Genomic DNA, 24977 nt, shown 5'->3' with positions numbered 1-24977 from the left:
CACAGTGGTTAAGAATACGCCTGCCAATGCAGGGGACACTGGTTCGAGAAGATCCCACATGCTACAGAGCAACTAAGCCCAGGTGCCACAATTACTGAGCTGTGCTATAGTGTCCATGAGCCACAACTACTGAACCCACATGCCTAGAGCCCGTGCTCCACAACAAGAGAAGCCACCTCAATGAGAAGCACATGCACCGCAAGGAAGAGTAGCCCCTGCTCATCGCAACTAGAGAAAGCCCACGTTCAGCAGCGGAGACCCAATGCAGCCAAAAATAAATTAATTAATTAAAAAAAAAGACGAAGGCAATAGAGTCCCCTGCCTAAAGTGGGGTCCAGAAGCAGAGAGAACAAGAAACCCCATACTTTCTTCTCAGTTTTGTCCATGGTAGTTCCAAGAAAAGAAATAAGGCAATGAGGCAGGATAATATAACATAGGTTTCAGTGGTTTGCTTCATACAATTTCCAGTGATTTGAGGTGGTTTGTCATAACCTAAATTTAAAAATAAGCTTCTGCTAAGAATTAAATTTCCTTTTAGTATAGAAGGCCCTGGAGCCTTTTTTTTATTGGGTTTTTCTGAATTATGAAAGTTGGGTTAAAGACACATAATTCTAAAACACGGCTCAAAAAAAATGCTTTTTTCCCCAAACATGGAATTCAAAGGGGAAAATTGGCTTTAAAATAAAATTTCCTTTTCCTGGTTGCTTCTTTAGAAAGACCCAGAAGCATGAGACTAAGTAGAGAGAGGAGGTCCAAGGGGAGGTCAGAAACACTGCTGTCCTAAAGCTACTGCCCAAGTACAAGATGGAATTCCATAAACATTAAGAGTTGAATTCTTTCCTCCAAGGCTGTCAAGTTTCCTTACACTGAAATAATACCATATTATGGTCACACGCCTGTGATTTGGGACCATGTATTGATGGATAATGTGAAGAGGGAAAGGAAGAAAGGTAATAGGGAAAGTTTCCTCCTTTTCTCTTCTTGTCTATCTTCCTTTACATCAACAGAACAAAAAGGAAAGAGGAAACGCACAAGAAGAAAAACACAAAACAACTTTGCAGACAGCATCTGCCTTTTGGAAGTTTCCAGACCCAAGATGTTGAAGAAGTTGTATTCCTCCATTGCTTAAAATTTCCTGAGTCTAAATGCCAATTTTCAGAGTGGCTCAGCAGGACTCTCAAAGTTAGTTTGCATAAAGTGTCCCTTAGTGGAATCAGCTGCTAAGGTCTAGCTGCTTATTCAGTTCCAAATACCTGAACGTCCTAAATCAGCTGTCACCAATGGCCACTGGGTGCTTGACAATCTCAAAATCCATTGGCCAAATTCCCTGTAGATTGATTCCAACAAATAGTCCCCCACCTAAGAATCATGAACTGTATATAAGCCAGGATTTAATCAAAGAAATAGAAGCACTGGAGACAGCTAATAAGGGATTTATTACAGGGATTCAACATTACCACAATGGTGGGAGTTAAACATCCTACAGGAGGCTGTGCCTTCTGTGTTTGGTGTGGAGGCCTAAAGTCAGCAGTCAGAAGGGAAACATGGACATCAAGTGGGGAAAAAAAAGACAACTGGAACCTTCAGGGATGAGCTGGAATCCTCGAGGACAGATTAGAATTGATGCTGTTCTCTCACCTCTTCGAGTCTACCACCTTCGATGATGGAGTGTCCTGCAGGAGGAGGTGATATTATTTACTATGGAACTAGATTCTCACCTGGCCCAAGAGGCAGAGCATCTGAAGGAGAACCCAGCAGGACCAACAGGAGCTGCGGGACTATCTATCAGGATAAGTCTGCGGAAAATGATGGCATGTGTGAGTGACAGCACAGCCTTGTGCTATATGTGGAATTTCCAAGTATAAAAAGAATATGGCTGTTGCTTCACTCCCACCTTCTAAACTTTCACAAAATGTATTGTGGCCTATTTTAACCCAGAACTATACAAGGAAGAGAATTCTGGGCAATGTAGTTCCAGCCAAGCTAAGATGACACAATAAAAACTACCCTAACTTGATTAGTTTTTCTAGCACTCCCCTGTCACCCACCCAGCTGGCTTCACTTGACTGTCTTTGCCATATGACAGGCAAAAGAGAGAGGAAAAGAACAGAGGAAGGAAGTAAGAAAGAGGATACTACGCGCACTAATCATGATGAACAAAATAAGAGGAAGAGCCTTTTGACATCAGGTGGCACAAAGAAGTGATGGGTGATGGAATAACCATAGCTAGTTAATTGCCCAGGATTGGAGCAAACTTCTGTACACTGGAACATCTTAACTAAAAGGCTGCTGTGATACCAACCAATCTCCGCCTTCCAATCCACTATCACAATGCCTATTAAGCTAAGGTAATCCATTGGGAAATAGAGGGTCTAGAGGTCCTAGTTACCTGCCTTAGCATATCTACCAAAACTGAAGTCCTTATAATGTCATCCAAAACCACATACCAAGGTGAGTATATGATAAATATTTTACCCTGGTTTGAGGAGGACTTTCAAAACCATTAAACTGAAAAATAAAACCTTCTGTAATATTTTAAGTATTTGATCTCATTTTCAAGTATAGCAGCCAGCTATATCTACTCCAGTCTCCCATGTCCACCACTCCCATAATGGATCCCACACTTCAAGGCTTCCTGGATTCCCTGGGGCTCTGAGCCAGTTCCCCAGGAAACCCCAAAGATAATAGGGAAAAAGCAAAAAACATCAATGATTGAACTTAAGCTGTATACACCAGCCCCTTGATCCTCATTAGCCTGGGTCCAATTACTCCCAGGACATGGGTCACAGCTTATATTCATATGTCCATGACTCTGTGACTCATGCTCTTGTTGAACTTTTAAGCAGGAAATCTCTATTGGTGGTTAATTACAAACAAGTGCCTTTCACTTTATTACCTCATGACAAAAATAGGCAGAAGAAAAGCACTGTTTTTCACATTTACTGTGTATGGTGGGAAAATGGAATCAAAGAAAATGTGAAGGAAATCAATGCGGAGTTCTCTCCTCCAAAAGAAATATGGCTTCCCACAAAAACTAGTAAAATCTGCCCACAATGTGTGATTTAGCTCTCAAGGTATGTGCAATTCTGTGGAAAGAGTGTCAGAGAACAAGAGCTGGTCTAAAAATGCGTGACAAAAGGGTTTGAGAGCACCCCAAACTCTTAGGAAGATAGATGGACTGGGAGTAATTTTAAGGATACAGGTCTAAGACAGCATTGTAACATAGTTGAGAGAAACTAATCAATTATATTTATTCATATGGAGGTTTGGAGAAAGGCCATGGAAGTATAAATAAGTAAGTTTTAGACCACATGAATGAAAAATAGTCCAAATCTGTCAGGGTCAATGAGGATGGTGGATGACACTGGCTTTGTACACATTAGCACTGTTATCTTCTACAATGATTGAAAACAGTGGTTCTAAAATTGTGACCCCAGACGAGCAGCATCAGCATCATCTAGGGAATTGTTAGAAAAGCAAATTCTGGGCTTCCCTGGTGGCACAGTGGTTGAGAGTCCGCCTGCCGATGCAGGGGATGCGGGTTCGTGCCCCGATCCCAGAAGATCCCACATGCCGCGGAGCAGCTGGGCCCGTGAGCCATGGCCGCGGAGCCTGTGCGTCCGGAGCCTGTGCTCTGCAGCGGGAGAGGCCACAGCAGTGAGAGGCCCGTGTACAGCAAAAAAAAAAAGAAATGCAAATTCTTACACACACACACACACACACACACACACACACACACACACACACAAGAATGAACCACTGATATAGAGTGTGTGGATTTACCTCGGCAGAAACACTGCTGGATGAAGTGACTTTTGGTTCTGTTTCCATGGTCTCCAAAACTCAGGTAACTTCCCAGGTAGCTAACGTGCTTTCAGGGAGTGAGTACCCTAAAACAGATGATACCTCCAGGCTCTGAGGTGGGGTGGGCAGAACCCCAAGGATGACCCCTGAGAAGAGCAGTTGGTTGTCCGGAGCCTCTGACTCTAGCTCAAATTGCCTCCCCTCACAGAGCGGGTAGAGGTCTGCTTTCAGCTGCGATGGGGGCACTTCCAGCCTGGTCGGTTGGCCCATTGGCTGGACAGAATGACTGGCTATTTGTACAGAGGCAAAACTTGGACCCAGAAATACCTGGCTTGAACCTTGGGCTCCCAGTTTTCGAGGAAAGTTCCTGACCATCAAGATTCTGTTGTGTTTGTACATTGGACTTTAGTAGATTCCACATATAATTGAGAAAGGAGGTCGCAGGCCAATGACCCAGAGGTGAATGGACCCGATTGTCAGGCTGCCTGACACCAGCAGTGACTGGTTTAAAATATTGCAAGAAGAATAATTCAGGACCTTCACCACTTTGATCCTTGTCACTTACCCTGGACTGCGAGTTCCACCTGCGAGACCCCCTCTAATTCCCCAGGATGTGGGGGGGGGGCACAGTTCTTGAGGCACTAACCTGCTGGGTCTTCCCTTCTGCCTGGTGGAAAAATAAAGCCATCTCTCTCTTCCTCCAAAGCAAAACAAACAAAAACAAAAAACAAAAAAATATCCTGTAGGGTGTTTTTGACCTGAGCCAGCACTCCAGTCTAAAAATCTGATGCTAACACACCCCACTTTCTGGCCTTAAGTACTAGCAAAATGGAGAATGTGATGCTCTTTTGAAGCAGAATCCCTATATATCAAACGGAGTAAAAGAAGGAATGCTCTAGTGGTAGCTGGAGTGAAGAGCAAGGACTTCCTGTGTCTCTTCTTCACAGCTTCTGGAATGAACTCCCCACAGGTCTCAAATTTCAAGGTCATTATTGGAAAACCAAGTATTAGAGAAAGGAGTATCTCTGAGTGAGGCTTCCCAGAGCAAATAGGACTTGGGTTGGACCTGGAAGGGTGGGGAGGATACAGATCGGCAGAGAGGAACATTAGGAGCTCGAAGGAAGGAAGGAATGGGGAGGAGGGTCTGCAGAGGAAGTAGGGATTACACCTGTTCTGAATGGAGGGCAACCACAGTGCAGTGACCAGAAATAGAACTGAAGGATCTTCAACTCAAGATGGCAGAGATCAGATTTGATTCAGTAATCAAGGGGAACCAGCACAAATGTCTGAGTGGACAGTTGAGTTGGCAGGCAGGTCTTGTTACTTAATAATCCCCAAAGAGTCATGAGGATGCCATGATGTTTGTTAGCTGAGAAATCTCACTAAGCAACTGCAGATCACTCTTCTTGGGGAGTCTTGAACCCTGAGCATTTCCACTAAAAATTCATTCAGTACTTCACTACTAACTCCATCATGGCCTCAAGTTAACACAAACCAACAAAAATAGCATTGATTTTCTTTGTAAAAATCTAAAAAGGAAAGTTGGAAAACCTTGAATGAGCTATGACTATGCTCCAGTAGTTACCTTACTCACAGGTCATGTGGAAGAGCAGGAAAACATGGAGGAGACATGGTTTTCAGTCCCCTCTCCACCTCAAATGGTTTGGCTTTGGGCAAGTCACTGATCCTCATTTGGTCTATTTATTCATCAATAAAATGGAAACAACAATATCTTATCACAAATTTGTTGTAAAGATTAAATGAGAATGCAAATATAAAACACCTAGCGCAGAACTTGATGCATAGTGAGGGCTCAACAAATGTTATTTGAATCTAAATATGAAAATTCTGGAGGCAAAGTACTACATACATCATACCTGAAAGTTTCAAAATTCTGAAGGGAAGAGAAATAAAAGGTCAGCATTCCTTGCCTGAATGCACATTACAATAAGAATACACCCTTAACCACAGATATTGAAAAACATTTGGGACAACTGGTCAACACTCCAGGTATTATCATTTTAAGGGCATTTTCAGCCAAACCCCAAAGAACAACACTGTCAACCACAGAGCAGTGGTGACTGCACCTACCTGAGCTGGGTGCATCCACAAGGAGCGAACATGGTTCAATGCCAAGTCAAAACAGAGCTTAATTACACAGGAGCACGTGATTTGCCTTCAGGTTCCCATAGCAATTATCTGTGACTGTTTCTCTGGGATGTCTCACTTTGTACTGCCAGGATGAGCTCATGGAAGAGGCAGGTCATTTGAATGAACCTATCACCCCCAGGTAATTATAAGCCAAAGCAGCAGAGAGAGTGTCATTCCACAGATACAAGTCAGCAAATTGTGACTTCAGCAAGGAGTTCCTCCTTTTTTTCTGAAAATATTTTCTGGAATGCCAACAAAGCTGAGCCATCCTCTCTGAAAATCCAAAGCCATATTGGCTCAAGTGATGGATGCATGAGATGCAAACACATGACAAATTCTAATAGAAGTGAGGCAGAAGGCTTGTTGAAAAATCTAGCAGAATAAAGAGGGTGTTAGAGCAAAATAAAATATATAGAAAATTATAAATTCTTTTAACCATCTCTGTGAAAACACCAAGAATTCTGGGTGGTATTATGTAAGAAAAGACTTTGTCATTACCCTCTTTTCAGAGAACAAACTCACATACTTCCTTATCTAATTCTCTGTATGTGGGTAGGTTAGAAGAAACCATTTTCTCCCCATCTCTGCATTTTGACATTGGTTAATAAAATAGGAACTTCAGGTTTGGGGGAGATATTGAGAACCTGGCTATCTACCTCTACACCCTTTCACTCCTCTTCAAAGGGAAATGGAGTGACCTATCTTGTTGGTGAGATTAAGACTTTTGACCATCTCTGGACCAACCAGCTTGCAGTGCACATGCTCCCTGGTGGGGCATAAGTTCACTGAGATAGGGCTTCTGGGCCTGCAGGGCATAAAAAGAGCCAGCACTGGATACATTATCATGCTGAAGACCATGGACTCTGGGGTCAGACTAATTGAGTCTAAAGCCAGCTCTACCTCTCACTGGCTCTGTGGCACTGAGCAAGCCACCAACCTCTGTGTATTTTATTTACCCATCTATGAAATGGGCTTGATGAGAAATAAGTGTAACAGAACAAAATATGCAAGTGTTATTCATTATTAAAGAGGAAAGAATGCAACACATGAATTATTTTGGGAAAAGCAGGACAGGGTGGCAACCTAAGACAGTGAAAGCCAGGAGAGGAGACAGGTGGCTCCTGTGGAATTCACTAGGAAGAAAAGAAATATAATCAAAGAGACCTCTGCCATCTTTGTATCACTTGCAAGCTCTCAAAGATTTATAGTGTGTTGTCAGTAATAAGGGAAAGCTAGGATCTCACTGTGAGTCCAGCGACTCTCAGAGTTATTTCAGCTTATTTGTTATAGACAAGAATTTGGGCATTGTTGTGTTCCAACAAAATTTTATTTACAAAAACAGGTAGCCATAGCTTGTCTACCCTTGGTGTAGATAAACAAGCATGCACTTACAGCTCCGACAAGACTATAAGTTGGTACCACTTTCATGGAAAGCAGTCTAGCATAATAAGTCACCAGTTAAGGTGCACATATTTTTTGATCCAGCAATTCTAATTCTAGGCCTGTAGTTCTTTGGTATACTCACATATATGTGAAACAATACAACAACAAGGATATTAATTGCAATCTAAAATTTAGAGCAATTTAAAAATATCCATACTGTGGAATAATATTCAACTGTAAAAACAATAGGGAAGCCTTTTTTTTACTAAAGTTGAATGAACTCCAAGATGTAATGTTCAGCACATAAAGCAAGAAGCAGGACAGGACATAAAAGATGCTATCGTGTGGGTGGAAATGAGCACATGCACGTGCATACACACACATACACACTTACAAATGCATGAAATATCTTGTCACTGGAAGGATACTTATGAAACTATAAGAAAGCTTCCATCTAAGAAGAGGAACTGAGTGACTGGGGACAGGGTAAGAATGAGACTAACTGTTCACCATGTTAATATTTTGAACTCAGAATTTTGAGCTATAACCTCATATTACTTATTTAAAAATTAAAGTTAAATTTATGAGTTTTCACTTAATCAGGCCCATTTAATAGTGGATAGGCAAGACAACAGATAAAAAGGAATCTCTGAAAAGAAAATATGCCAAGGAAACATACTTTCCAGATCGTTCTTGCCCAGATTTTGTCCTCTGATTTCTCTGTTCTTCTATCTTCCATCTTTAGGACCTCTTACTGCCTGTGTCAAATCCCAAATAGTCCGTCTCTCTTTTATCCTATGCACGCAATGTGTCTGAGTCACCCAGAGGGTTCGCTTGAGGTAAGGAGGTCACCAATGGTTTCTTTGTCAAGTTGAATGGGACTTGCTGGTAAGTGCCAAAGCCATAATAATAGGGCAGACAAAGACACTTCTGAGGAGCAAAGCCTGACCAAGCTGCTCCCATCACTCACCTAATTGGGAAAGGGTGTCTTTCACAAGTCTTCTCACACACCGGGCCCTTGTTTGGAAAGTTCGAGATGGAATCAATGAGAAGTTGTCTGTGGGAACAAGATCAATATACCCATAATGACCACAGAGACAGACAAACTTGTTGGCTGACGACACTTATAAGAGCAGCCAATGAAAAAGAATTGGTGCACACGTTAACTTCACCACCTCAAAGACTGAGGGTGCCATGCCTTAACACTTGACCTCATTCAACTGGGCCTTGTCCTGCACCATGTCTTCCTTCCTTTTAATCTCCTATAGGAAACAGGTTGGCCCTGCTCTTTCCAATTTCTCCAAGAAAGAGGACTGTGCGGCCTGAGGTCTAAGGTCAAATTCACCAGGAGGAGAGCCGTGACAGGGATTTAGAGAGAGTGTGCTCTCAGAAGGGGAGTGAGGGGAGCAGGATTGTCACAGAACTGAGCAAGGCTATGGGCTCAGGTGGAGTCTAGCCTCATCCCGACCCCATGGGGAGCCCAGCAGCACAAATGACATCCCAGAGTTAGACCCTGTTATGGCTGCAAGCAAAAGGGGATGGGGGGAGTAGCTTCCCTGATAAAGGGGGTCCTGTTTAGCTGAGGACCATCCTCTGAAAAAACCAACAACACACACAGTGGCTGGGAAATAGCTTCCAGCCTAGTAAAGAAGATTGGACAGGGCACAAACAGTATCCACTTTTTCATGCCTGGGGAATCTCCAAACAGCATAGAACAGATGCTCTGACCAAAATGAATCACAGTCTTTGTCCATCAAGTGACAAACACTCCTGTGTTTGGGTAACGCCATAGCATGTATTACCCAAATGTCAGCAGCTTTTGGGTAATGTGGTAGTTTCCTAGGGCTGCCATAATGAAGTACCACAAAGTGAGTGGCTTAAACAACAGAAATGTATTGTCTTACAGCTCTGGAGGCTACAAGTCCCACATCAAGGTGTTGGCAGGGCCATGCTCCCTCGGAAACCTGTAGAGGAAGGATCCTTCCTCGCCCTCGTCCAGCTTCTGGGATCCCCAGATGTTTCTTGGCTTGTGGTAGCAAAACCCCAGTCTTCATGTGGCATGCTCCCTATGCATGCATCTATCACCAAATTTCCTTTTCTTTTTTAAGTACATCAGTCATTTGGATTAGGGACCCATCCTACTCCAGTATGACCTCATCTTAACTAATTACATCTTCAACAATTCTATTTCCAAATAAGGTCATATTCTGAGGCATTGGAGGTTAGGGCTCCAACATGTGAATTTGGGGGTTGGGTAGACACAATTCAACCAATAGCAAATAAGTGTGTAATCACATTAGCATTTTTACCCTAAGATATTGGCTTCTAGTCTGGGGCTTTTCCAGCTGTTCCGTATTTCTACCTCAAGTCTGGTCACTACAGTCCAGCCTTGTGTGACCCATTATGTACTGGTAACCTCACATTTAACCTCAATCATCATTAGCTTAGCTATGGAAATTCCAAGTGAGGACCAAAACCTGTCCCTCTTCTGTGTGATGCAGGCCTCCCCTAGGATGGACGCAACAAAATGATTCCTCTTATTTGCGACTTCCATCTTGATTTGGCCATTGTCTGGTCAACAGAAAGCAGAGAAACCATCTCCATGCACATAAAGAGCTTTTCATTCTTGGAGGTGGGAGAGCAGAGGGAATGATCTATCTGCAACACTTTGTGGGTAAAATGTTTGTTTTACCATTCTCTCTGAGGTACAAACAATTGTTATTAAGAAAAATTATGAATGTTGAGAGACAACAGAGGAGTAGATTTTTTTAAACACATTTATTGGAATATAATTGCTTTATATTGTTGTGTTAGTTTCTGCTGTATAACAAAGTGAATCAGCTATACGTATACTTATATCCTTATATCCCCTCCCTCTTGAGTCTCCCTCCCACCCTCCCTATCCCACTCCTCTAGTTCTTATTTCAATATATTGGCTATCAAGAGAACAGGAGGTTAGATGTGAATCAGTACTGTTCCTGGCCACTAACCAAAATGTCAAATGAAGTCACTGGAGGCACACATGTGCAGAGGTGCACCATTAAAGCTTCCATTCTGGAGATAAATGCTAGGGAAGGGCAATAACATCAATAAAACTTTAGGGATGTGGGCAGCAGATTATACATGGATCACTGGTGGATAAACAAGGAGGAAGAAGCTAATGTATGCACATGGTAGTCATTAAAGAAGTGAGTTGAGAGTTACATTTATGAGTGAAAAGATGAAAGAACCCCCACTAAAAGATGTTGTCTGGATCTACCCTCCACAGTCTTCATATGGTCTCTCTTCCCAGGCAAGTGTTTTCTTGACCCCATGGCTTAGGTTCTAAACATCCCACTCTGCTGTCTGGGTCTGAGACATGATTCATTATCAAGGTGATATCAAAAGCTCCTGGCAGTCAGATCACCTAAGAGATTCTCCTGCCTATCTTGAACTTCTTGACCCATCACTTGGACTTGACCTCTGGAAACAGTGCACACCTTTCTCCTACCTGCCTGTCCAAACTACTGCTGCCTGAGCTAACCTATGCCCTTTGATCTTCCATACTTTGTTCTTACAACTTCAAATATTTTTGATAGCCCATAAGCTCTACCTATTGTCAAGTTTTCTAAGCCTTTTGAATTAAGTAGTTTTCTTTAAATAAATATTTCTTGTACCCTAGCTAACCATGCTGCATGGGATTGAATAATATTGAGCTAGTATATTTCTTTTAAATTTTGTTTACAATACTGCACTTATGGCAGAATAGCCATACATGTAGAAATAAGTGTCAAATACTACTTCTTTATAATTTCATCTAGTAGTCTTGGGAAATAATTTCTTATGTGTGTGTCCACACCGACAAATAGTCAGTACACCAATTATGCTTTACAGGTGGGGTAGATTTGTTGCATTAATGGTCCCAACTCTTCATCCTTCCCTATACCCATGCCCTTTGTAACCTTGCAGTGCCCTCCAACTCTGATGCTGGGTTCGCCAAGGATCTTGATGTGGCCAAAGGGATGTTGACAGACATGTTGCAAAGGCTTGAAAAAGCACTTCCATGTGTCCACAATTGCTCTTACTCCTCTGCCATTACTATTAGAACATTCCAGGGCTAAAATGGAGGGTAAGACACATAGGGAGGGTCTGAGTTGTTATAACTGCTGAAACCATCCTAGATCATACACAACCTGCAAATCTCCCAATGTGTGGGCAAGTCCAGCCAAGACCAGAAGAGCCACCCAGTCAATCTGCAGACTGTTTATCTCATTTGGAGACACAAGTTTTAGATGGTTCATTACTGACACAATAGCTTGCAAAGTATCTTATCATACACAATCCCATTCTATAGCAATAAATCCACTTCAACATAAATTCCATGAAAGCACAGATCTTGTATGGGTCACTGATGTTTTCTAAGTACTTAGGATAGTGCCTGATATGTAATAGATTTTCAATAAACATCTATTGAATTGAAGAATGAATAAATGAATGAAAATAATTATGGTAATAGTAATAACAATATTAGGCACAAATTACTTAAACTCTATTATGTTCTAAGTACTCTACTAGGTGCCTAATCAACTGCTTTATTTGATTCTTTTGTCAACCCTGTAAAATAACTATTATTTATCCCATATAAAAGATGAGAGAATTGCATTCAAAGCAACTGAGCAACTTGTTCAAGATCACACAGAATTCAAAAGTGGCACATGCAAGACTCAAATTTAGGACTGTTTAAATTCAAAACCCATGTTATTTATAGAAAATATAGGGGGACTTCCCTGGTGGTGCAGTGGTTAAGAATCCACCTGCCAATGCAGGGGACACAGATTCGATTCCTGGTCTGGGAAGATACTACATGCTGCGGAGCAACAAAGCCCCTGAGCCACAACTACTGAGCCTGTGCTCTAGAGCCCGCAAGTCACAACTACTGAAACCTGCATGCCTAGAGCTTGTACTCTGCAACAAGAGAAGCCACTGCAATGAAGCTCGTGCACCACAATGAAGAATAGTCCCCTCTTGCCACAACTAGAGAAAGCCCGAGCGCAGCAACTAAGACCCAACACAGCCAAAAATAAGTAAATAAATAAATAAATTTTAAAAAGGATATATAGGTACTAAATTATTAAAAGCTATGTAATAGGTATATCTTAGAGAGTTTGAGAGCTTAACTGAGTTTTAAAACAATTAAATTACAGTTGACCCTGGAACCTTCTCTATGCCCAGATGTTTTCCAATAATCACAAAATTTGGAGTCAAGTGAGCACAATTCTAAGGTCCCATACAAGAATACGAAATAATCCTCTGAGAGTATGACTGTAAAATCAGAAGCAAAATTAATGAAACAAGAAATATACAAAGTACTATAAATAAAGTTACACACCTGAGCAAGAAATGGATATGAAAACTAATTGATATTGTTAATAAAAGTAACAAAAGATATAGGAAAGATTGAATCCATGTGGAAATGAGAATACATGTCTACCTTCCCTTTTACATTATCAAAAAGGATATTTTAAAGAGTGTGAATCAATAACAGCATTCAGAGTTAAAAAAAAAAAAAGCTGAGGAGTGTATTAGGCAAGGTTCTCCAGGGAAACAGAACCAATAGGGTGTGTGTGTGTGTGTGTGTGTGTGTGTAGGATAAGGAATTGGCACATGCAATATGCATTTCTGGAGGCTGGTGAGTCCAAAATCTACAATATGAGTCAGCAGACAGACAGAACCTTAAGGAAAAAATGAAAAATCCACCATCATTGTAAAATATTTTAATATACCTCCCTCAGTAAATGCTAGAGCTACAAAAAAAGTAATTATTGCTGTCCAAGTGTTTCATATTAATAATAATTAGTAATAATTATTGTTTCATTCATCCATTATGAATATAGAGAAAACATTGTTCTCAAAAATAGAATATACAATTTTCCAAGCACATAAGGAACATGTATGGAATCTGACCATGTGCTAGCCGTTTCTTTAAAGGGCCAAAGAGTAAATACTTTAGGTTTTTCAGGCCATGCCGTCTTTATCACAACTGTCAATTCCACCATCGTCGTGAAAGAAGTAACAGACAATATGTAAAGAATCAGCATGGCTGTGCTCCAATAAAACTTTATCTACAGAAACAGGTGATGTGTATTCCTGTTCTAAAGAACAGAAAAGGGGGCTTCCCTGGTGGCGCAGTGGTTGAGAGTCCACCTGCCGATGCTAGGGGACATGGGTTCGTGCCCTGGTCTGGGAAGATCCACATGCCGCGGAGCGGCTAGGCCCGTGAGCCATGGCCGCTGAGCCTGCGCATCCGGAGCCTGTGCTTCGCATCGGGAGAGGCCACAACAGTGAGAGGCCCGCGTACTGCAAAAAAAAAAAAAAAAGAACAGAAAAGGAGGGCACATATACTGATTTATTTTATGTGATTATCCCATCCTAAACATCAAGTAGAAAACCAGGCAAGAATAATACAAGAAATAAGGCAATTTCACTGAAGATCCTAATGCTAAGAAAATTGACTATCCATTAGGAAAAGAAAAAGTTGCCTCCCAACCTAAACCTGTACCAAAAAAAAAAAAAAAACTCAGATAGATTATAGACCTAAATGTAAAAGGCAAAATAAAAAACATTCAGGGGTGGGATAGAAAGGAGGGGAGGGAGGCTCAAGAAGGAGGGGATACAGGGACATGTATATGCATATGGTTGATTCGGTTTTTTTTTGTGCAACAAAAACTAACACAATACCGTGAAGAAATTTTACTCCAATAAAGATCTATTAAAAAAAACATTCAGAAGAGTATCTGTATGACCTCATGATAGAATATAACTTCTTAAACAAGATGCAAAAATACACAACCCATGAGAGAAAATATTGATATATTCAAATACTTTTATAAAGAGTTTTAGTCAACAAAAGACACCATAAAGAGAGGGAAAAGAAAGGGCATGAACTGAGAAAAGACATTTGCAGCACATACAATTGACAAATGATTGGTTTTCATGCTATATGAAGAATTTCTACAAACGAATACAAGATAAGGTAACAATAGAAAAATGACTCAAACAATAGGAGAGGAAATATGAACCACATAAATATGTAGAAAGTTGATCAAACTTACTAGTAATTAGAAAAATAAAAACTAGAAGCAAACTGAGACACAATTTAAAATTCATAAAATTGACAAAATTTTTTAACTTGAAAAATTCCAAGTACTGAAAAGGACATGGAGCAAAAGAAAATCTAATAAACTGCTCGCTGAGTGTAAACTCATAGAACTCCCTTTGAAAAACAGTTCATCATTACCTAGCCAAATTCAACATTTTATTCTTCATGACCCAGTGTATCGTTCAGGGTGAGTTAACTTTGTTATAACTTTGTGATAAACTTGATATAGTAAAAGTTAATATTTTGTTCACAAGACAATCATGCGAACAACAAGGGGGGAAGGGTAAGTGGTGGTAACTAATCCACACAGTCACATGGGGAAAGAAAGTAAGGATTGCTGCCAGGAGATCTTCATAGGGCAGGCCTAGAAGTAGCAGACATCACTCGGTTACACCCATGAGCCAGAACTAAGACCTTTGCCTTATCTAACTGCAAGAGAATCTGAAATAATACAATCCACACACCAGAAGAACCAAAGAACACAGATACAAGTCTCCCTTGCTATCCAGGTAGACTGTTCCTATGAAGCCTTTTTAAGCCGAAGTGGCATAAGCCTTCTTCAGTTACCTTAGGACTCATCTTGTTAACAAATGCTCACAATAAATAAAGATAAAGCACAGGTGCTCATGGACACAGTGCAAAACTATGGTGGCTTGATGCTGAGATGCCGAGTACAGTTCCCAGGAAGGAGCTTTGTGGTGTCCCTTTAGCTGCTCTGGTTGTGCGCTGCCTCTATAAGGGCTCTGCTGCAGAATAGATGCTGAGTGTACTGTTTTCCATTTTTGTCTTTTTTTGTAAAATCTAAAATCCTCTTCAGATTTATTTTGATTAATGAGAACACTAATGTAAGTCTTTCATAAAAGTGAAGTGACATAAAGCAAACTTTCAAAATGCAGGGGATCCCTGTATTGTTGAGCACTAGCAAATTCTGCTACCCCCAGCAGTTCCATTTCTAGCTATTTATCCTGCCTGACACACTTTTGCATAAGTGTGCTATTTTATATTATATTACATATAATATAATGGAAGTTCATAGTATTATTGTTCTTGATGAAAAAAATTGGGAATAACCCAAATGACTTACAATAATAGAATTGGACAAATTTATAATGAAGGAGAGAATTAGAATAAAATTAGAAGCAAGTTGTTTGAGGAAGCAGGAGTATGGAAGAGAGGCCTAGTCTAAGATGGGAGCAGGAATATCTTACACATCAGGGCATATGAGTAGAGAAGCAAATAGATTTGCAAATTTCATACTTAGAAGGTGTCATTCTCATTATAATGCATCTAATTTCTCTACAATATGAGACAATTTCACAAGCTAAGATGCAATGAGGAAGGGATGTTTAAAAGAAGTTTGAAATATTCATTCCTGATAGTTAAAAATTAATGTACCAGGGGTGTATAGTAGAATTGCCTGGAAGAATTGAGTGCCATTTGAGATTTGTGGTCATGGGTTGAAGTGAGTACAAACGACAACAGCATTTGATTTTCACCAGCCATGTTCAGCTGCTTGAGTATAAGAAGGAAATGAATAGATAATTGGACTTAACTAGGGCGGAGTTTTGCAGAAGAGTATGATGGAGGAGAGAGATCAGAGCATCAGGGATGTTTTCCTGAGAATGATTATAATTCCATACCACAAGATCTAAGTTACATAAAAAGAGAAGTAAGAACCTGAAACAGTGAGTAATAAATGTTGAATAATGGCAGATAAAAAGAGCCCTAAGGAAAGGTGAGATGGGAGGGTAAAAGCTGTACCCAGAGTATGGGAGATTCAAAAGTGAGATTTCAGAAGGGCTTGCTGTGGATGACAAGGTCTATGTAATGACCGTGATGGGTGGCTGAGTCAGGATGAAGGAAAAAACCATTGTGTAAGAGAGAGATCAAGGAATTGAGGAGGCAGGGTGATAGAAGGAATCCCCTATGTCAATATTGGAGCTGCCAAGATTAATAATGAGAGAAATAGTGGAGAGGGAGACAGTGATCCAGGTGCTAAATTTAGAAATGAATAAAGCAGTATGGCCTTAGGGATAAAATATTGTTACATATATTGCAAACAAAGGATTAATATCCAGAATATATGAACAACTCCTATACACCAATTTATAAAAGAAAAACAAGCCAATATAAAAATTAACAAAGAATGTGAATAGGCAGTTCACAAAAGGAGATATAACCTTACTCAATAAACATAAAAAGATGTGTTCACTTGCAGTAGGAAAACACAAATTAAAATGATTACTTTTTTAACTCCTTAGTTAGCAAAAAATAAAAATTAAAAAATTAAGAGATTAGCAATATACAGTATTAAATTGGGGGTGAAGAAATGGGCCCTCAAACACTTTTAAGGTAAGAATAGAAAACACTTTGTGGCTTCTCTCAAAAATTTAATTGTGCATACATTTAGCCAACAAAGGCCACTTCCAGAAATGTATATTACTACAATACTCACACATGTGAACATATATGTAGGTTTAGAATTAATTGTAGTTGTAAAAATTTGGAAACAACTTAAAATGTTGAACAAAAGTGCTTCCTGGGATCACCTTTCAAATAAGCCACTTGCCCTCACTTCCTTGCTTAAAGATTCATGTCTGGGAGCACCCAAACTAAGGGTCCCTGCACAGTGGTTTATCTCCCTTTTTCACTCAGGAAGATTGACAGCTATACTACCCAATTACTGCCTTTCCTTTTTTCACTTGGAATGCTGAGAGACAGGCTGCCTCCTGTTATCTGACAGGCATTTTACATATAATTAACATGTGAACCTTCTCAAGACACAGGAATGGCTCATGATTTAACCCCCGTCCCTTAGTGCTACCTTATATAAATTATTCATCAGGATAGAATGGGCTCAGCCTTGCCAGGCCACACTTTCCTAATGACTGTTATCAAATCCATATGTTTACAGATGAAGGAAGTATTTTCACATAACAGACAGTCAGACCTTGGCCTGCTGAGGTGATATTATATGAAGGTTCTAAGCTACAGTGGGCAATGATGATCAATGAGTAGAAAGCTAACTTTGTTTCCTAATAAAGACAGAAGAGATGAAATTCTGGAGGAAGTCTGTTTTAGTCAGTTCAGGCTGCAATAACAAAATACCATAAACAGTGATGTAAACAACAGACATTTACTTCTCACATTTCGAGAGGCTGGGAAGTCTAAGACCAAGGTGCTGGCAGATTTGGTTCTTGGTGAGGGCTCTCTTCCTGGGTTGTAGAAGGACACCTTCTCCCTGTGCCCTCATATGGCTGGGAGAGAGGGTGCTGTCGTCTCTTCCTATTCTTATAAGGGCAGTAATTCCATCATGGGACCCAGCCTCATGACTTCATCTAAACCTATTACCTCCCAAAGGCCTCAGCACCAAATACCATCACATTGGGAGTCAGGACTTCAAAACAGGAATTTTGGGAGGGAGGGAAACAAATATTCAGTTCATAACAAAGTCCAAGGTGGGTGGTGAGACCACATAAAAACAGAGAGACATGGTTACATGAAGCAAGTTTTTCATTTGGGGAGTGGGGGGTGGGGGAGTCAGAGGTATTATTGAAAGAGGCACTCATAAGTCTTCGGCATGTAGAAGGTATTTAAAGTCATATGACTATACAATCCACAAGGATGTGAATGCAACTAGAGAAGACAAATGAGGACTAAGCCCAGGATACTACAACCTCAAGACTTCGGAGATATAAGGAAGAACCAGCAAAGGAGACTGAAAAGGAAAACAACAAAGTAGGAGATAAAACATCAGGTCAGAGTGTCCTGACGATCAAGTGAAGAATGGTGTCAAATTATACTGATATGATAGGTCTAGTAAGATGAAGACTAAAAACTTAACCATTGGTTTTTAGCAATTTCTGTCATTGGTGACTTTGTTTATCATTTCTGACCTTGGCAACAACAGTTTCTGTGGAATAGTGAAAGAGTATACCTGATTGGAGTATATTTAAGAAAGAACAGGAGGAGAGGAATTGCAGACTTCAAATGTAGGCAGCCCTTACAATAATTTTCTGCAAAGAGGAACAAAGAAAGTATTCAGTGGGAGGAGTGAAAACAAGAGAATGGTTTTTCTTAGGATGGAAAAAATAGTGTAATTATATGCTAATGAAAATGATTCAGTAAATGATGTGTCAGGAAAAAGTTGGGAAACTTTCAAAAGCAATGAAGTGGGATTTGGTGTTTTAAGTGCAGAGTTTGACTTCAGATAGGAACACGGATAATAAGTACAGGAATACACAGAAAGAAATTAATGCAAAAGCTGTAGGAAGGGAAATATATGTGGTGGTGAGCCATGGAAGTTCTAATGTCTCTTGGGAATTGAGGAACAAGCCAATTTTATTTAAATGTCAAAGGACAAGATGGCCTCGACTGACTTCTTCATTACTTCATTACTTTACCTGATTACCATGCAAATGTAAAAATGGTGGCATATAAAGACCTTCAAATATCTTGAAAACAAAAGATGATAAACTGAGGTGTTCTTTCTTGAAAGATTACTGACAAATGAAAATTTGCTTCTCCAGGGAGTGAATAATAAATGCCCATCTTAGTAATTCAATGGGGGAAAAGAATTGCCTTTCAACTGATGATGCTCACAATTTGGTAAATGGGTGGAAAAATTATGAACCTCAATCCCTACCTCATACTATACACAAAAATTAATTCAAGATGTGTCATAAGTCTACATATAAAAGTTACAATTACAATATCTTCTCTATAGAAAATGTTAAAGAATGTCTTAAATTTAATACAAAGAAATCTTAAGACACAAACCTCTAATTATAAAAATTTCCTCATTGGATTTCAAAATTAATAATGTATGCTTATCTAAATACACCATTAAGAAAATGAAAAAAGCCATAGACTGGGAGAAATTGTACCCAAAATATATAACAAACTCCTACAAATTAATAATAAAATGGCAAACTACTTAATTTTTTAAATGAGCACCAAAAGCCTGAATAGACACTGCATAAAATATGATATATGAATGGTCAATAAGCACATGAAAAAGTGTTCAGCATCACTAGGAAATTCATATTAAAGTCACTGTCAGATGTACCACCGTACACATGTTAGAAAGGCTAAGATTTAAAAAAATAATACTATAGTTTGGTGAGGATGTGGAGCAACTGGAACTGTCATGCACTGCCCATGGGAGTGCAAAACAATTCAAGAATTTTGAAAAACTTTACTTTCTTATAAGCTTAAACATAGATCTATCCTGCAACCTCACAATTTCACTCCTAGATATTTAGCCAAGATAAAAGAAAACATTTATCCACAAAAAGACTTATACAAAAGTATCCATAGCAGCTTTATTCATAATCAGCACAAATTGGAAGCAGCCCAAATGTCCATCAACTCAAAGATGGACCAACAAAAACTATAGAAAAATATAACAACATGAATTAATCTTAAAAACACTATGTTGAGTGAAAGAAGCCAGAGACAATAGAGCATATTCTGTATGATTCCACTATCATGAAATTTAAGAACAAGCAAAACTAATATATGACAATAGAAAACAGAATGGTGGTTGCCTATGGGGACTGGGAATTGTCTAGATAGGGGAACCAGTGAACTTTCTGGGATCATGGAAGTGTTCTATATTGTGATTGGGGTGTTGGTTACACGGATGTATATATTTGCTACAGTCTATCAAATTATACACTTACTTTTGCACAGCAAAGCAAATCATAAACAAAGCAAATAGACAACCTATAGAATGCGAAAAACATATTTGCAAACAATGTGACCAACAAGGGATTAATTTCCAAATATACAAATAGATCATACAGCTCAATATCAAAAAAAAAGCCAAACAACCCAATCAAAAAATGGGTCAAAGACCCAAATAGACATTTCTCCAAAGAAGACATACAGATGGCCAACAGGCACGTGGAAAGATGCTCAATATCACTAATTATTAGAGAAATGCAAATCAAAACTACAATGAGATATCACCTCACATCAGTCAGAATGGCCATCATCAAAAAGTCTACAAGTAATAAATGCTGAAGAGGGTGTGGAGAAAAGGGAACTCTCCTACACTGTTGGTGGGAATATAAATTGGTGCAGCCACTATGAAAAACAGTATAGAGGTTCCTTAAAAACTAAAAATAGAGATACCATGTGATCCAGGAATCCCACGCCTGGGCATATATCTGGAAAAGATGAGAACTCTAATTTAAAAAGATAGATGCACCCCAATGTTCATAGCAGCACAATTTACAATAGCCAAGACATGGAAGCAACTTAAATGTCCATCGACAGATGAATGGCTAAAGATGTGGGGTGTGTGTGTGTGTGTGTGTGTGTGTGTGTGTGTGTGTGTGTGTGTGTGTATATATATATATATATATATATATATACATACATATAATGCAATATTACTCAGCCATAAAAAAGAATGAAATAATGCCATTTGCAGCAACATGGATAGACCTAGAGATTATCATACTAAGTGAAGTAAGTCAGACAAAGACAAATATCATATGTTATCACTTATATGTGGAATCTAAAAAATTGATGCAAATGAACTTATTTACAAAACAGAAATAGAGTCACAGACATAGAAAACAAACTTATTGTTACCAAAGGGGAAAGAGGGGGAGGGATAAATTAGGAATTTGGGATTAACAGATACAAATCACTATATATAAAATAGATAACCAACAAGGACCTACTGTATAGCACAGGGAACTATATTCAAAATCTTGTAATAACCTATAATGGAAAATAATCTGAAAAAGATATATACTCACACAAATATATACATATAGAACAATCATTTTGCTGTACACCTGACAGATTGTAAATCAACTGTACTTCAATAAAATAACAACTTTTTAAAAAGCAAAAAATAATTATACACAAATCTTTTCATTACACTATATGTAAATTTTTACCTCAAAAAAAGAATTTTGAATGTCCACTTTGGCTTTTCTCTTCTGTTCTTTTTATTCCATGCATTCTGAATATTTCATGACCAGGAAATCCTGAGCTAAGGAGGAAAATTGTGCTCACTCTCAAAAATGCCCTCCGGTCACTGGTTAGTGCCTCAGATGGCATGTTATTTGTGTTTCAGCCTGAATGAATAGGCTGGAATTAGGTTTGAGGCTCTTTGTATAACTCTCCATTGTTCATCTAAAATCAGGAGAGATTGATCTCAAATGTGGTATGAGAAAAGGAACTCAAAAGGGTCCCTCAGGTGGTGTGAAAGTTAGAAAAAACATTTCTTCCTTTCCTTTAAATGTATGTAAGCCACAGGGGCAGAGGAACATAAACCCCAAAGGGAGAAGGCATAAATGTTCATGGGGAGAAGGAGATTTGGGGAGGTAAAGAAAGGGCAAGTAGAACAGACATCAGCAGAAGTTCCCACCCAGACGTTTCCAACTGGTATTGATACTGAGAGACATGAATTTCTATAAATGACAAAGGCAGATTTAAGGATTCTTACACTAATTCTAGCAGGGGCCCAGAAACAATACTTGCCCAAGAATGGACAATTTTAAAACATCTTTGTCAGGCAAACTAGGTCTGCTAATGTTCTTCATCATCACATCCTGCTTAGCTCTTCAAAAAGTGCAAACTTCACACTTATTTGGAACAATCAGAAAAAGGCATTGAGGAGATAGGAGCTTTACAAAGTCATAACTTCCATCCTGCTGACTCAGGCAAGATAATACCCAAACCATGCCAGAAGGAGGCTGCTATGAAAGTAAACATTTGAAAGAAGACAAACCTGCAGAATGAGCTGCATGTTGTACTTCAGCTTAGGTCATGGGGTACTATCTGATATTTAGAGAGGACTATGCAACAATAGTAAAAGATACATCAAAACTAGGAGATCTGCAGAAATTGTAAGATACAAAATGTATGCACCTCCTTAGTCCTCAACACTAATCCAAGAAGGAAATGATGGTATTCTATACAATGCTTTACAAAGGCTGCTTATCACTACAACAGGACTGCTCATCAGTTAAGTTCAGCTGAACTTCCTTCCAGCAACTCCCACCACTACCATTGTGTTCTAAGACAAGAGCAGAGAACATGTCTGTTTTGTTCATTATTGTATCTTCATCACATGGTGTATGCCTGGCACAGACTTGGCATGGAATCAACATTTGTTAGATAAATGAGTCTTGCTAGTATCACAGTCCCTTATTTAGTTGTGTCCAAAATAATGTATCTATTCATCCTCTAAATTGTAATCACACTGCACTAAGCAGTGTATTGCTTAATAGGAAAACTGTAATCATTAGAATATAAACTCTGTCCTCAAGGAGTTTTCAGTCCAGAATTAGTGAGAAGCAGTGATGACAACATGTGATGAAGGATGAGCTTGAGAGAACTGGACACCACAAAACACCAAGAGGATCAGCTAATCCAACTTGGGTTAGAAGGAGGGAACACCTAACAGAGACAAAAGCAAAATAAGAATTAACCAGACAAAGAGAAGGTGAGGCAAAGGAAATGGCATAGCACCAAGGCCAGGGGGCAAACGGATCCTCACCCACCGTGCAGTGAGTTTTTACTGAACATGCTTCAACTCAGGATGTTGTAGATACAACAGCAAACAAAGCAGGCAGTCCTTGCTTTTATGAAGCTGATCCTGTCATAAAGGAAAGAGGCGAGTACAAATTATAGTGTGTGCTCCACTGGGGAACATACAGATGCTCTGGGTGTCCTGAGCTCCTAGTCCAGACTTGGGGGGATCTGGTAGGCTTCCTGTGTGCAGCTGAGACACAGAGGATGAGCAAGATTATCCAAGAGAATGAAGGAGAGGAAAGACTGTGGAAGAAACAAGCTCACAGGAAGAGAGATCACAGAGTTCTATAAATTACATGGCAGCCACCATGACTGGACCAAAGCACTGAAGGAAGGCAGAAACATGCAAAGGCTGGGCAGATTTGAGATCAGTCCATTGGAAGGCCCTGAAGAGCCTGCTAGGTCTTCACACTGTATCTCTTTGTACTATGATTCTGAACTGGAGTATAAACTGAGGGACAGAGGAGTGTAGTGTTGTTGTGAGCAGATGATGTCAAATCCTTGCTCCCCACCCCCCTTCCTAGCTGTTGGGCAAGTTTATTAATCTCTCCATTCTCAGTTTTGTCACCTGAAAATTGAAGATAATGATAGCAATTATTTCATAAAATAATGTTGAGTATTAAATGAAATGATTCGGTAAAACACCATGCTTGGTATTCAGACAGTGCTCAATAAAGGTAAGCCTCCTTCCTCCTACTTTCTGTTTGCTCCATGACCTCCCACTTCCCAGCTTTTTTCAGTGGGTAATTTATCAGCTCAACTTTTTCCCTCCCAGGACCGTGGAGAACCTAGTGCCTTCCCAGCCCTGGCTCAACACAGCAGCCACAGGGACATGTGTCAGGATTATTGTTAAACCCAAGTTGAGCTCTTGCCTATCAGACTGTTTGCAAGGACTGGGAGAAAATAACAAATACAGGGTTGTCTGATATAGTTCATGGACACACTTTCAAAGAAATTCATTTCCCTGGTGTAGCTGAGAAAGATGGAGCCAGAAACCTTAAATGGCGTTGCATTTAGGTAAAGGGGTCCCTCCTTCCTCTCAGCATCTAGAGTGTCTTTATTGGTCACAAAGCACCAATGTCTTCAACCATGAAAATAGAGGCAGAGACAGGTACAGAGCTTCACCTCCATTAAAACAGCCCACAGATACGGTCAGCCTGAATGAGTGGGAGGGGACAGTCCATAGCTATGTGTCTGGTAGGATTTATAAGTAGGCATGTGAAGGATATGGTGGCAGAAAGTCACCTATATCATTTCCAAGCTGTTTAACCATGAGCAAGGTGCTAAAACACTCTAATGCAGGACCCTCAGCATAAAATTTGATAGCTAACAGAAACACTTTGCCAGGTCATGGTGAGAATTCCCTGAAATAGTGTAAGTATAAGACTATACAAGTTGGGGACTTCCCTGGTGATCCAGTGGTTAAGACTCCACACTCCCAATGAAGGGGGTCCGGGTTGGGGAACTAGATGCCACATGCATACTGCAACTAAAGATCCCACATGCCACAACTAAGACCCAGCGCAGCCAAATAAATAAATATTAAAAAAAAAAAAAATTACACAAGTTGTAAAACTCCACACAAATCATAGTAGTTGCTGCTACTTGTATTGTGAAGAAGTTGTATTGGAAATTGAAGAGGAAACACAAAGAAGATACATGTTATGAAATGCCACACACAATACAGAACATATTCAAACATTCTTGATTATAAAAACCATGTGTCAGAAAAAACGATTGCAATTCCATTCACTGTCACTCCATTTTTGCTTCCCTAGAAGGGAAGAAGGATTTCAAAATGCAAAGTTGCCTCACGACCAGATGTATGTGACAAAAGCCTTCCCCCAAAGGAATTGTTTTAACTGATTCAAAGAGTAGAACTTTTTAAAATTGTGTGGACTCCAGGGACTAAAATGATATTCAGGTTTCATTCAGAGAAAAT

The sequence above is a fragment of the Mesoplodon densirostris genome, chromosome 16, assembly GCF_025265405.1.
Source record: "Mesoplodon densirostris isolate mMesDen1 chromosome 16, mMesDen1 primary haplotype, whole genome shotgun sequence".
NCBI lineage: Eukaryota > Metazoa > Chordata > Mammalia > Artiodactyla > Ziphiidae > Mesoplodon > Mesoplodon densirostris.
The sequence above is the reverse complement of the archived record's forward strand: the minus strand, read 5'-3'. Positions refer to the sequence as shown.